This window comes from Paroedura picta, chromosome 3 (genome assembly GCF_049243985.1).
Source record: "Paroedura picta isolate Pp20150507F chromosome 3, Ppicta_v3.0, whole genome shotgun sequence".
In the NCBI taxonomy this organism is placed as follows: Eukaryota; Metazoa; Chordata; class Lepidosauria; order Squamata; family Gekkonidae; genus Paroedura; species Paroedura picta.
Window position 1 is genome coordinate 28,319,933 of NC_135371.1, and position 11,963 is coordinate 28,331,895.

Here is an 11,963-nt window from a genome sequence, read left to right on the forward strand (position 1 = left end):
AGCCAGGTGTGCAAAACGACGAATTCCACTATTTTAAATGGCGATTTTTCATTCCGCAAACAATTTGCAACAAAGATCCCCGTGCGAAAAGGCCCTAACTCTCGAAAGCTTGTACCCTGAAAATCTCGATTGCCTCTGCTACTGGACTCAAATCTAAGTGTTCTAATGAACAGCAGTAAAACTGAATCAAACAGGGTGGATTTTAAATGGCACAAGTCTTGATATCAGGCAGACCTCCCTAGGGTAAGGCGTGCCTAAGGCCCTCTTTCAAGCAGCCACCCATATCGCCTGCGGAGGCAGGCAACATGGGGAAGAGTTTCATTAACAGGCATATTCAGGTGGAAGAAGATGATCCCTTAGATACCTAAGCTGCTATTAGTACAAGTAATGGGAAAGATATCTCATTGAGACAGGGGTGGGAAGCAAATGCATTCATATTTGTGATGCATATTTATGGGGATGCTAGTGAATGCCATGTGGTGAAAAATAGTTTCCAAAATATTACTCAAATATAGATAGTAATTATTATCCAACCTTGGGTAGAGGATAAAAGGTAGATAGATAGATAAGTTTTATTACGGTCATAGACCAGCATAAGATGATGCAGAAACGTCCATTAAAACCAGGAATTAAAACATCTTAATAGATAGCAATAGAAAATAGGATAAGGTAGATAAACACAGCTGTCCAGTTCACTTAAAACAGACCATTCTAGTACGAATTTTGATCGCTGCTGCGCAGAACTTGGCAACTCTATAAGTTGTATTATTTTCTATATCTGCAAGCAGCAGAGAAATGTAAAATTCTCCTGAGGGCCCTGGGAATCTGCCTAACAGCGGAAAAATTAGACTAGATCGAATCTCATTATATAATTGACATTGAAAGAGAACATGTCCCATGGTTTCTACATGTCCAGAGCCACAGGTGCATTTCCTTTCGGTATAGGGTATTTTCCTATATCTTCCTTCTAATACCACCGAAGGGAAGGCATCACAGTGTGCCAAAGCGAAGGCCCTCCTATGGCTAGGTACTTCAAGCTTGGCCAGATATGTCATAGGGAAAGATGAATATCTATTGGGTCCACTAATAATGAAAGATGAGTTATTAGCTAGGTCCTGTTGGCGTTCTATGTTGGCCAATCTCTGCTTAACAACTTCTTTGGCCTGATCATATCCCATACTCAGTAGGAACTCAGGAGAGAACCCCAAGAGTGTGATTTTAGCTCTGATGTTTCGTTGCCATGACGATTGATAGCCATCCTCAGTTGTTAGTGGGGCAAGGCCACGAGGGGAAAAGGACAGTCTAAGCCAGTAATTTAAAGCAGTCGGCCATACTCTAGCCTCCATCTTCATGAAGAGGTTAAAAGGTAAGACACAAACCACTGTGAGCCAGGTGCCATTGAGAGTTTATGTCCTGACATCTGGGTGAGTTTCAGTTATGCATATATTTTAGGCATAATAATGTTGTATGATATGACTGTACATACCCTTAATGTTGTTGTTTTCCATCTTCTAGTTAATGCTGCTGAAGAAAGTCATGAAACAGGCTTTGTTATACTGGAATTCTGTTTAGTGTGTGTTATAAAGAATTTATCCTTTGGCTTTCAAGGACTGGAAAATAAACAGGACTTAGAATTGGATTTACATGTTATTGTATTTTTGTATATATTTATGTACACACAAACTATATTTTTTCCTGGCTTTCCCCCCCTTTTTCTGATGTGGTGAATGATGCCATAACAATGGGAAAAGCACTTTTACACTGTGATATGAGATTACCAATACCTTCCTGAAGAAACCATTTCATATTCCTTAACAAAAACATATAAATGTAGAAAGAGACAGTAAGGAACATGTTAATCCTCAAGTACTTCTGCTCAGCTGCTTTGGAAACTTGTCGCTACGTGACTGTGCCCCTCTTCCATTGCTATTGGCCTCTTCCTATGCCAATCTGGGCCTTATTTGGCCAGAAAAGGTCACCCAGTTTCCTTATGCCTACACAAAGAAGAAATTATACTGGGTAAAGTACAGTAAAGAGTAATAACAAAAAAAGGTTGACTAAGACATTTTCTGCACCAGGAATCCGGCCCGACCCAGCACTTGTCCAGTTGCAGGTCTAATTTCCGCTTCCGGATGACAATGGTGTCTGTCTGGGGCAGTCCTAGGCCTGGGTTGCCCCACAGCAACAATCTGCATTCTCTTCCCACCGGGCAAATGAGGGCCCTAGTTGTGCCAGGCCTGGACCTACTGCAGACTGGCACTGATGAAGCCCGGAAGCAGAAATTAGCCCCACAACTGGATGAGTGCTGCACCAGGCCAGATTCCTGGTGCGGAAAAGGGCTCAGTATTCTTCTTTGTTATTAATAAAGTATTTAATTTGAAGAAGAAATTGTTTGTAGAAAATATTGAAAATGTTATGGGAAAAACCTTCCTCAGTTCAAATCAAGCAATTCTATTAATAAACAGAATTAACAATATTAATATATGCATGCCTCATAGGGAAAGGATTAAATATAAGAATATAGAAGTAAGAACATGCTCGTCAAAGAAGACTCATGAAAAGATCTAATACTGAATCCCTGTAAGTAATGACATTGGACCGTTTTTATAATATGTTAAATTAACAATATACACAAGTATGTATTTGATTGCTATAATAATAAAAATAAATAGAAGTTTTAAAGAATTTACTTTAAAAAAAGTTATGGTAAGCTCACCAGTGTAACAAGCCATGATCTATATGAGATTATTATGTCTCTCTGAAAAATAAATTGTAAAACTCACACACATGAATATGCACATACTGCTGTTAACTATAATTGATGAACAAATATAGAGCACTGTAGCTATTTTATATTATGCAAGAGGAAAGTTTTAGTACACTCTCCAAGGCAAAAGTCAAAACACAGTGTGAAGAGGGTAAATGGTAGCTCCCTCATGCCTGACATAATTCTAATTCCATGGCTGTTTTTTCTCTCTCTTTTTCTTATTGCCTGCAGATAAGGCTCCAAGTCTGTCCCCAGAGTAAACCCACCAGGGTTAAGCAGGCGATAAATTTGACTCCCAACCATCTAATCTCTCTAATAACTTTTCCCTATCTTAGACAGAAAGGATCTGTAAGGAAATCAACCCAGCGGAATAGCACATTATTAGCTTGCCACAATGGCCTTTGTCAGTGACAAGAAGCTGGCAATAAGTGATGCTTATCAATGATCAACAAGATGAAGGAAAGAAGCAAGGCGACCAATGAACGAATGGCACTGTTTACCAGCAAGAAGAAAGGAGTTCAGCCCATTTCCCCATAGGGACTATTATGTAGATTTTATACTCATCACTTCATAGAATGTGCTCTCTGGCCAGGGCTTATGCCATTATTGCCTGATCCAGCTATGTTCTTGTGATAAAGCTAAATGGTTCATCACCGAATTCTAGATATCATTAGAATTTACTGGATTTTTATTTCTTCTAACAGACTTAGTCATTCCTAAATTTGGTTCTTGTTTCTTTCCCTTCTGGATCCATATGTTAAATTAATCTAAATCGATGCCGGAATACAAGGAACAGCCCTTCAATGGCTGATCTCCTTCCTCCGGGGTCATGGACAGAGGGTCGCAATGAGAAAACATCAAACTGCCGACTACTCACTTGTGGAATAACACAAGGGGTGGTCCTCTCTCCTATTCTATTCAAGATTTTCATGTGCCGTTTTGCACAACTGGTATGGAAGTTTGGGCTGGGTTGCCATCAGTATGCAGATGACACCCAGCTCTTCCTCCTGATGGATGGCCGCCCTGACTCTCCCCCAGAAACATTAGCCAGCTGCCTGGAAGCAGTGACAAGATGACTCAAGCAGAGTCGCCTGAAGCTCAATCCTTCAAAGATGGAGGTCCTGTGGTTGGGTAAGAACGGCCCATGTGAGGAAGCGCGCCTGCTCACCCTGGATGGTGTAGAGTTTACTAAAGCTCACTCCATCAGGAATCTGGGTCAGATCCTGGATGCTTCCCTTACAATGGAAGCCCAGATCATGAAGGTAGCACAGCTGGCATTCTTCCATCTCCGCCAAGCCAAGCTACTAGTGCCCTACTTGACCCCGGAACTCCTAGCCACAGTGATCCACGCGACAGTCACCTCCAGGCTGGATTTCTGTAACTCGCTCTATGCAGGCCTGCCCTTAGCCTTGACCCGGAAACTACAGCTGGTCCAAAATGCAGCGGCCAGGATCCTCACAGCGACACCATGGAGATCCCACATCCGGCCCATCCTTCATCAATTGCAATGGTTGCCAGTTGAATTCCAGATCAGGTTAAAGGTTCTGGTAAATACCTTCAAAGCCACACGCGGTCAGGACCCAGTGTACCTGAGGGACCACGTCCCTGCCTATGCCCCCAATGGAGCTTTATCCTCTGCTGCCACCAACCGGCTAATGGTCCCTGGCCCAAAAGAAGTTCTCCTGACCTCGACCAGGGCCAGAGCTTACTCTGTCCTGGCCCCCACTTGGTGGAACGAGCTCCCAGAGGAGATCAGGATGCTGACAGAACTAAAACAGTTCCGCAGGACATGCAAAAGGGAGCTCTTCTGCCAGGCATTTGGCTGAGGCCAGGCCAACCAACCAACATCTGCAGGGCCCCTGCCCCCTCCCAGAAATCCACTAAGACTCCTGGACCTGTTTGAGTTACTACTGTTTATGTTATACTGTTATACTGTTATGTTATACAGGCACCCGTTTTATCAATTAATGATATGAATGTTATTATATGTATTTCATGTATAGTTTCAGTTATATGTAAAGCACCCTGAGCCTTCGGGGAGGGCGGTATATAAATATGAATAAATAAATAAAATGAATGGTGGGGATGAAGCCAAAGGTCCTTCTACTCAGGAAAGACATCCAATCAATCCACCTTGAATATGCAAACTGACAGGTTCCTATAGTTTTGTCGCTTTTAAACCCATTTGTAAATTTTTTAAAAGAAAAATGACAGAACTGTTGGGACAGATGAGAACAGAACAGTTATGTGAGTACTCAGTGAGATCATATGAAAAGAAACTGAGGCACAGGAAGATATAAATAAAGGAAAAAACTGTGTATCTGCAGTTAAGTGCCATGGATCAGCACATTAACAGGCAATGGTGACCTGCCCTTCCCGCAAACTTAAAATTAAGATCAGATTTTACAATGCGATTATCAGCCAGCTATACAGCTATACAGCTATACAGTATTTTGTTCTGCTACACCTCCCCTCAAAGAATGACACTGGTTTTCTCTTCAAAGGAAATAAATTTCTCCACAATTATTTAGCACCCACAAACTCTAACAGAATTAAAAGGGGGCTGTGGATTTTTTAAAATTCAAAAATCCAAGAGACTTTATTATCATTTTCGCATGGGAAAGATGCTCCCATCCCTTAACAGTAATGAGAGACCCCCTTTTTTACCTCATTCAGTTTTGGTGATTAGAACCATAGTCAGTATGCCAGATTATTCCAAGGCCACTTCCGCATGGAGGGGCAAAACACGAGTGGCTTCCTACTGGCAAACGCGGGACTGTAAACCTCGCATTTGCAGCCCTCCTCACGGGAAGACTCGTCCAGTGTTTTCCCTCTGCCTCATCAAGGCTTTTTGCCTCCTGATGAGGCTGCAAGGGAAAATAAGGCAAACTTCTTCCTCCACTCCTTGGCTTGTCAATCACAGCAAGCCACCAATCACAACACAGAAGTTCTCTCATGGACTGAAACTCCCCCCTCCCCCCCCAATTCTTTTAAAGGCACTTCAAAGTTGCTATGCGGTAATGCCATAACAGAGATGCATCTTTAATAAAATCAACATTGCCCTGTTGCTATGGAGAAATGCAACAATACAGCACCACCACCACCCCTTTTTGGGATTTGTATTTTTCCCCCACTTTATTTGTTTCTGAGTGGATTCTTGAGAGGCTGCACATGGGAAACTGGACCCCAGGAAAACATTTGGTGCTAATGGTTGACTTTAAAACAAGCTGCTCAGACCCCTGTATGATCAGCAGAAGTTAGCCAGATCACACCCATACCCTTTCTCAGCTCATTTCCCACCTCTAGACGACACAGACAGAACAGTTTTTGCCTGCCTGAGTTGTGAGAAGGCTGGACAGGTTACTGAAGTCCAAAAATACACTTTGTGCTAATGGTTGGCTTAAAAACAAAGTGCACACATAGCTGCTCGACCCCCCCCCTTTTTCCAGCTCATTTTCCACCTCCAGAAAACAAAAATGGGGCTGTGTTTTTCCTGCCTGATCCCAAAAAGACCATGGACAATTTAGAGAAGATTTTTCACCTTGGATAATGTAGGTTTGCAGTGCTGCTGTAACATGGACTGCACCATAAAAAAAAAAAATACTGAAAACAGGAAATGGAAAGCAGGGCAGAAGTGATTGCTGCTGAGATGATTGCATATTTCCCCTTCCATATTATCTTATTCCTGGTTGCTCACTGGTGGCTGACCAGTGGTTCGAGCGATTTAGGGTAGTAAATCCAGTTTTCTGGATTCCAGAAATCACGATTTTAAAATGGCCAAATTACAACCTGGCTACTGGACAGCCTCAAGATGTTGGCAATGTTATGTGGAGGGGGCTCTGTATGCTGCCAACATGCCAAGGCTGTCCAGAAGCATTTTCCTTGTGCAGAAATGGCCCCAATAACTGCATCATAGATCTATACTGTGGGAAGAAATCTTTCAAAATGTACTGTAAATAAGACAAGGATCAATGTCCTTGGATCCATATTGCTTCAAAAGGAAGGAGTTTGTGGATACAGATCTGTCTTTCCTTTCTTCCCTCAGGAGCCTGCTGAGGATCAGAGCCAAGCTCAGTCCACCTATACAACCAGAAAGGGAGCAGATCTTGACCAGCTGTTCTTCTTCCTCCAGTGCATTCCCCATCAACATGAGAAAGGGAAAGAGAAAGGCAGATAAATCCATTTCCATCACTTTATATGTCTATTTGTTTCTCTATCATTTCTTTAACCCATCATTCCTCCAGGAAGCTCAGGATGGTATACATGGGCCCCTTATTTTATCCTCATACGACAACACTAGTAGTGAAGAATCTGAAGTGTTCATTTCTAGAATGTCCTGTTTTAAAAGCAATATTATTAGGTGGTGGAGGTGGTGGATCATGGCCACAGTGTAAGGGGAGTGGTCTTTTCAACCTTCCCCTCTACATCATTTTTTAAAACCTGTTTCTGTGAGCTGTTCTTTGTTCTGCTGGGAAGGTTTACCTTACTGTGGTAAGTATACAAAGTCAGGAAAACAGAATGGAAGGAGGCTATACAAAAGGAGGCTATTCCCTATTCCCTTAGGACAGTCTTTCTCAACCTTTTTACCATTGAGAAACCCCCGAAACACTCTTCAGGCTTAAAAACCCCTGGAAGATTATGCAGAATATGATTGGGAAGCATAGAAGAAGAAGAAGAAGAAGAAGAAGAAGAAGAAGAAGAAGAAGAAGAAGAAGAAGAGTTGGTTCTTATATGCCGCTTTTCCCTACCCGAAGGAGGCTCAAAGCGGCTTACAGTCGCCTTCCCTTTCCTCTCCTCACAACAGACACCCTGTGAGGTGGGTGAGGCTGAGAGAGCCCTGATATCTCTGCTCGGTCAGAACAGTTTTATCAGTGACGTGGCGAGCCCAAGGTCATCCAGCTGGCTGCATGTGGGGGAGCGCAGAATCGAACCTGGCATGCCAGATTAGAAGTCCGCACTCCTAACCACTACACCAAACTGGCTAGCTGTGAACATGCCCACCTGTGGCCCCTTCCCTTTCCCACCCCCCCTAGGTCCATCATTGGCCATTTTGGGAAGGGGTGGGTGATTGACATGACCATATATGGTAATATCACCCAATAAATGCTTAACAATTTTATATCTATATCTATCTATCAATTAATTAACTCCCACCCATTCAGGAAACCTTTCCAGGGCTGTCATTAAATACTTGGGTTTCATCAGGAACTTCCTGGTATTTTTTCACATAATCTCATCCTGATTGGCTCAGTTGGAGACTTCCTGCTCCTTTGACCATACTTCCTCCATGTTTGCCTTTATTTTATTTAAGATTTCTAACCCACCTCTCTCCAAAGTTTCCTTCAGATGAAGAACAGTTAAATTGTTAGGACTCTATCTCCTCTCTTACTAAGTTGCATCACTTCTTAATAAATTATTTTATTCTTTAAGCAGTTGGTGCTTTACACGTCTTTACATATTTAAACTTTGCCAACAGTCAGGGTATCAGGCTAGGATGTGGGAAACCAGGTTAGATTTCGACATTGCTATACAGCTGGCTGAGTGACCTACTTCCGGTTGTACTGTCTTTGCTGAATCAACCTCACAGGGTAGTTGTAAGGATAAAATGGGAAGGTGAAAATTATTGTTGTCCCCTTGAAGTGAGAACACAGTCACCATGGACTAGTGTGCAGCTAATCTTGTGGCACCGATTTTAAGTTAATAAGGACGGGCTGCTAAAATTCTTGCTTTAAGTTCTACCAGGATGTGTTACACTGTCCCAAGCAATTATAACAACATCCTTTAGTTTTTCTTTTTCATATCAATGGACCTTTTCAGGGCATGGTGGAGGAAGTCGCTGACCCACTGGATTTCCCCCAGAAGCTGTGTTGGCTAATCTACTACTTTAAATGACTTGTCAATTCTTCTCAGTTCTAATTGTACCATAATTGAAATATTTAAAACTGAATCTACATCAATAGATGTGAGGGCTGTCTAATGGCATCATTTACTTTGACTGGTAGCAGATCTGTAATATGCTAGCCCCCAAATCACCCCCCCCCCACACACACACACACACATACACACACTATTTGATGACCTAATAAAAGCTAAACATTCTGGTACCTTCATAACTTCAAGACCGCCTCCTCCCTTACACCCCCCAAGTGGTTTTTAAGATTGAGTGAGCAGAACCTTATCAAGATCCCTGGCCTCAAGTATGTCAAACTGGCCACAATGAAGGCCAGGGCCCCAGCCTGGTGGAACACGCTCTCAGGGGAGATCAGGGCCCTGCAGGACTTGGGAAAGTTCCACGGGGCCTGTAAAACAGAGCGATTCTGTCAGGCCTATGACTGAGGCCAGAAATGGCAACAAAATTCTGGCCTCCCTGCCCAAGAACATCAGCAGAGCTTTCACCATACTTGACATCTGCATGGCCCCACTAGGAAATTAAGTTGTTTTTAAAGTAATCTGATTACAGAATGTTTTAAAATGAATGTTTTAATGTGACATTTGTTATTGTTTTCCTTTGGGGAAGGGCAGGTTAAGAATAAATTATTATTGTTGTTACCATTAAAATCAAGATGCTAGGGACTGAGCTTCTCCACAGTAAGTATGCACTCTACCACCAAGGCATAACTTCTCCAGCTGGCATAATCTCTCCCTCCCCCATCCTATCATGTGCCCTATCGGTGTACCTATGGCATGCTTACACCATGGAGATAAACTATTCAGACTTCATCATTTGGCAGCAGGGTTTTCAGTTAATTGATTTTAACTATCCTTTATGGTTTTACTTTTGCCTTCTGATTTTTATGCTAATCTGCTTCATGTTTTATTGTAATTTTTGACTGGTTGCAAACTATCTCGAATGCTGAAAAGTCAGAGTATTAATGTTTAAAATAGGTTAGTTTTATGGCTTGTGGTTTATGACTTGTTCTAATATTGCTAATTTTATGTCTGACATTTTAATGATTTCATTGTATTTTGTTTAAATCTTAAAACAGATCTCTGGAATAGCAGGATATAAAAACAAACAGTTCCTTTTGTAAATTTTGACCTGGATGGAATGGATTACAAGGTTACCAGCAATGATAGAATCTGTATCTTTAAAATAATTTATAATGCTTATCCGTATCAATTTTACAGATGTTAAATATTATCTAAACCCAATTTTATAGAGATCTATATCATGTTTGCAGGAACGATCATAATTTATAGGGCTGTATTAATTCTTGTAGCAAGCCAGTAATCAGAATCTATTTTTGCAACTCATGGCTCTTTACATTTAATTAATGAATTATTGGGCACTCTCCATGTTAATAACGTATATATTTTACTCACAGTTCCCCCAAATCTTTGATAGCTATTACAATACTATACAAATTAAATCAGATCTTTAATAAACTCTGCTTGTCTACCAAATATATTCAAGACGTGTCTAATTTGTAATAATTACAAATTGCAAATCGGAATTAACAAAATGGTTGTTCAAGATTTGTCTTCATTATAAGTGTCTAAGTTATTCCTCACCAAGAAATCATGGCTACATAAATGCCCATTTAGCCCTGAAAGGGTAAAGAACTTCCTGAAATGTCCTTGTTTATGCAACATAGGGATAATGTTGCAGAAAACGGACAAATAGGTATATTCCATACCTTCAGAGCAGCAGCACAAATAATTTTATTTCTCAGAGATTGAGACTTATGGTGTTCCAGTGGCCAGTAGTCCTACGTGAGAGGTGTTGATGTGTTAGCTTATTCAGCTTGGTGTCACAGGTGCCTTGCAATATCACCAGATTAGCTTGATATCCTAAATAACCAACATGGCAGTCATTCATTATAGCTTTCCTGATAAGGGTACACTGTGGCAAATATCATGAACAGCTGTCCTAAAATTTTTTGTTTCTTACCAATATTCTATTGTTATTTATACACTAGGTCACATTGAATGGTTTGAGTAACAGGTTCTCAGGAAACCAAGAATAGTTTATAAAATGATGTGGTGCTGCAAAGGAAAAAGAGTGGTTGGAGATTTCCAACCAAATATAACAAAGCTTCTTCCTTAAGATAGTTTCAGAGGGAAGCTTTGTTGATCTGCAGTAGGACAGCTAGGTTTGAATCCAACCTTTGAAAGATTATACCCCCCAAATCTTGTACTCGCAAAAGCTTCTACACCCCCCTCCTCCATCTTGTTGGTCTCTAAGATGCTACTCATCATGAATTTAACATCTTCATCCACACACCTTTTCCCAACACCCAACGGCCACCTCATTCCTGTGTAGCATCTTCACAATTACACTGTCTTTGAAATTATGGATTCATGGTGTATGAAATGATACGATTATCAGTGATGGTGGGTTTACTTCATGAAGCACTACAGCACATGATTCAAGAAGTGTAAATAGCCAAGGGACTTGATTATATACACAATTTGGATCAGCAGCTGTTTTGCTAAAGAGTCACACTTTTTGCACTGAGCTATGTTTAGCTAAAGCCATCTGGAGAAATCACACCATGGCACTTGGATAACGAGAATTTATTGCATTCTGATTAGACTTCAAATATGGGGATTTATTCTGATTACTAATGTGACTAAAACTTTTTACAGCAGTAAGCATTAACTGTAGTGGCCGTACCATATTAAGTGATGTTTCATATGAATCGCACAGTACTATAGACACAATGCTACAGGCCATATCAAAGCTGTGCTTTTGATCTCACCATCTTTGCCTACAGTTCAGCTATAGACTAGAACAATCTCCCTTGTTGCTTTCTAAACTGGTCCAGGAAGAAATCAAGAACCTTTAACCTGTAACTTTCATCACAGGCAAGGTGATATATGCATGTAAGATCACTTTTTAAATAATTGCCTGTTGTCCTGGCTGCTTATCTAATTCTGGGCAGAACTCCAAGGTCTGGATGATCAATTTGAGTTCCAGCATCTTTGAGACCTGCTGTTCAACTGAGGCGTGCCCTGCTTTTATGGAGACCTGCTATCCAGCTGAGGTTTGCCCCACTTCTCTCCCTGAAGTTTCCTTCCTTTGTGAGCAAGCTATAACGGTTAAGAATGGCTGACTCTAATCTACAGGATCAGGTTTGATTATCCACTCCTCCACATGAAGCCAGCTGGGTAACCTTGGACCAGTTACAATTCTCTCAGGACTCTCTCAGCTCCACGTATTGCAGAAGGAGCTTGTTGTGGAGAGAAGAAAGGA

General features: G+C 41.4%; 1 long non-coding RNA gene across 1 annotated transcript; it reads left to right on the forward strand.

Moving 5' to 3' along the window:
• The first annotated feature begins 1,274 nt into the window (after window positions 1-1,274).
• Window positions 1,275-6,911, forward strand: LOC143834558 (uncharacterized). Its single transcript, XR_013229825.1, has 3 exons — window positions 1,275-1,366; window positions 2,499-2,580; window positions 6,813-6,911. It is a non-coding gene; the product is annotated as an uncharacterized LOC143834558 (long non-coding RNA).
• Window positions 6,912-11,963: the final 5,052 nt, after the last annotated feature.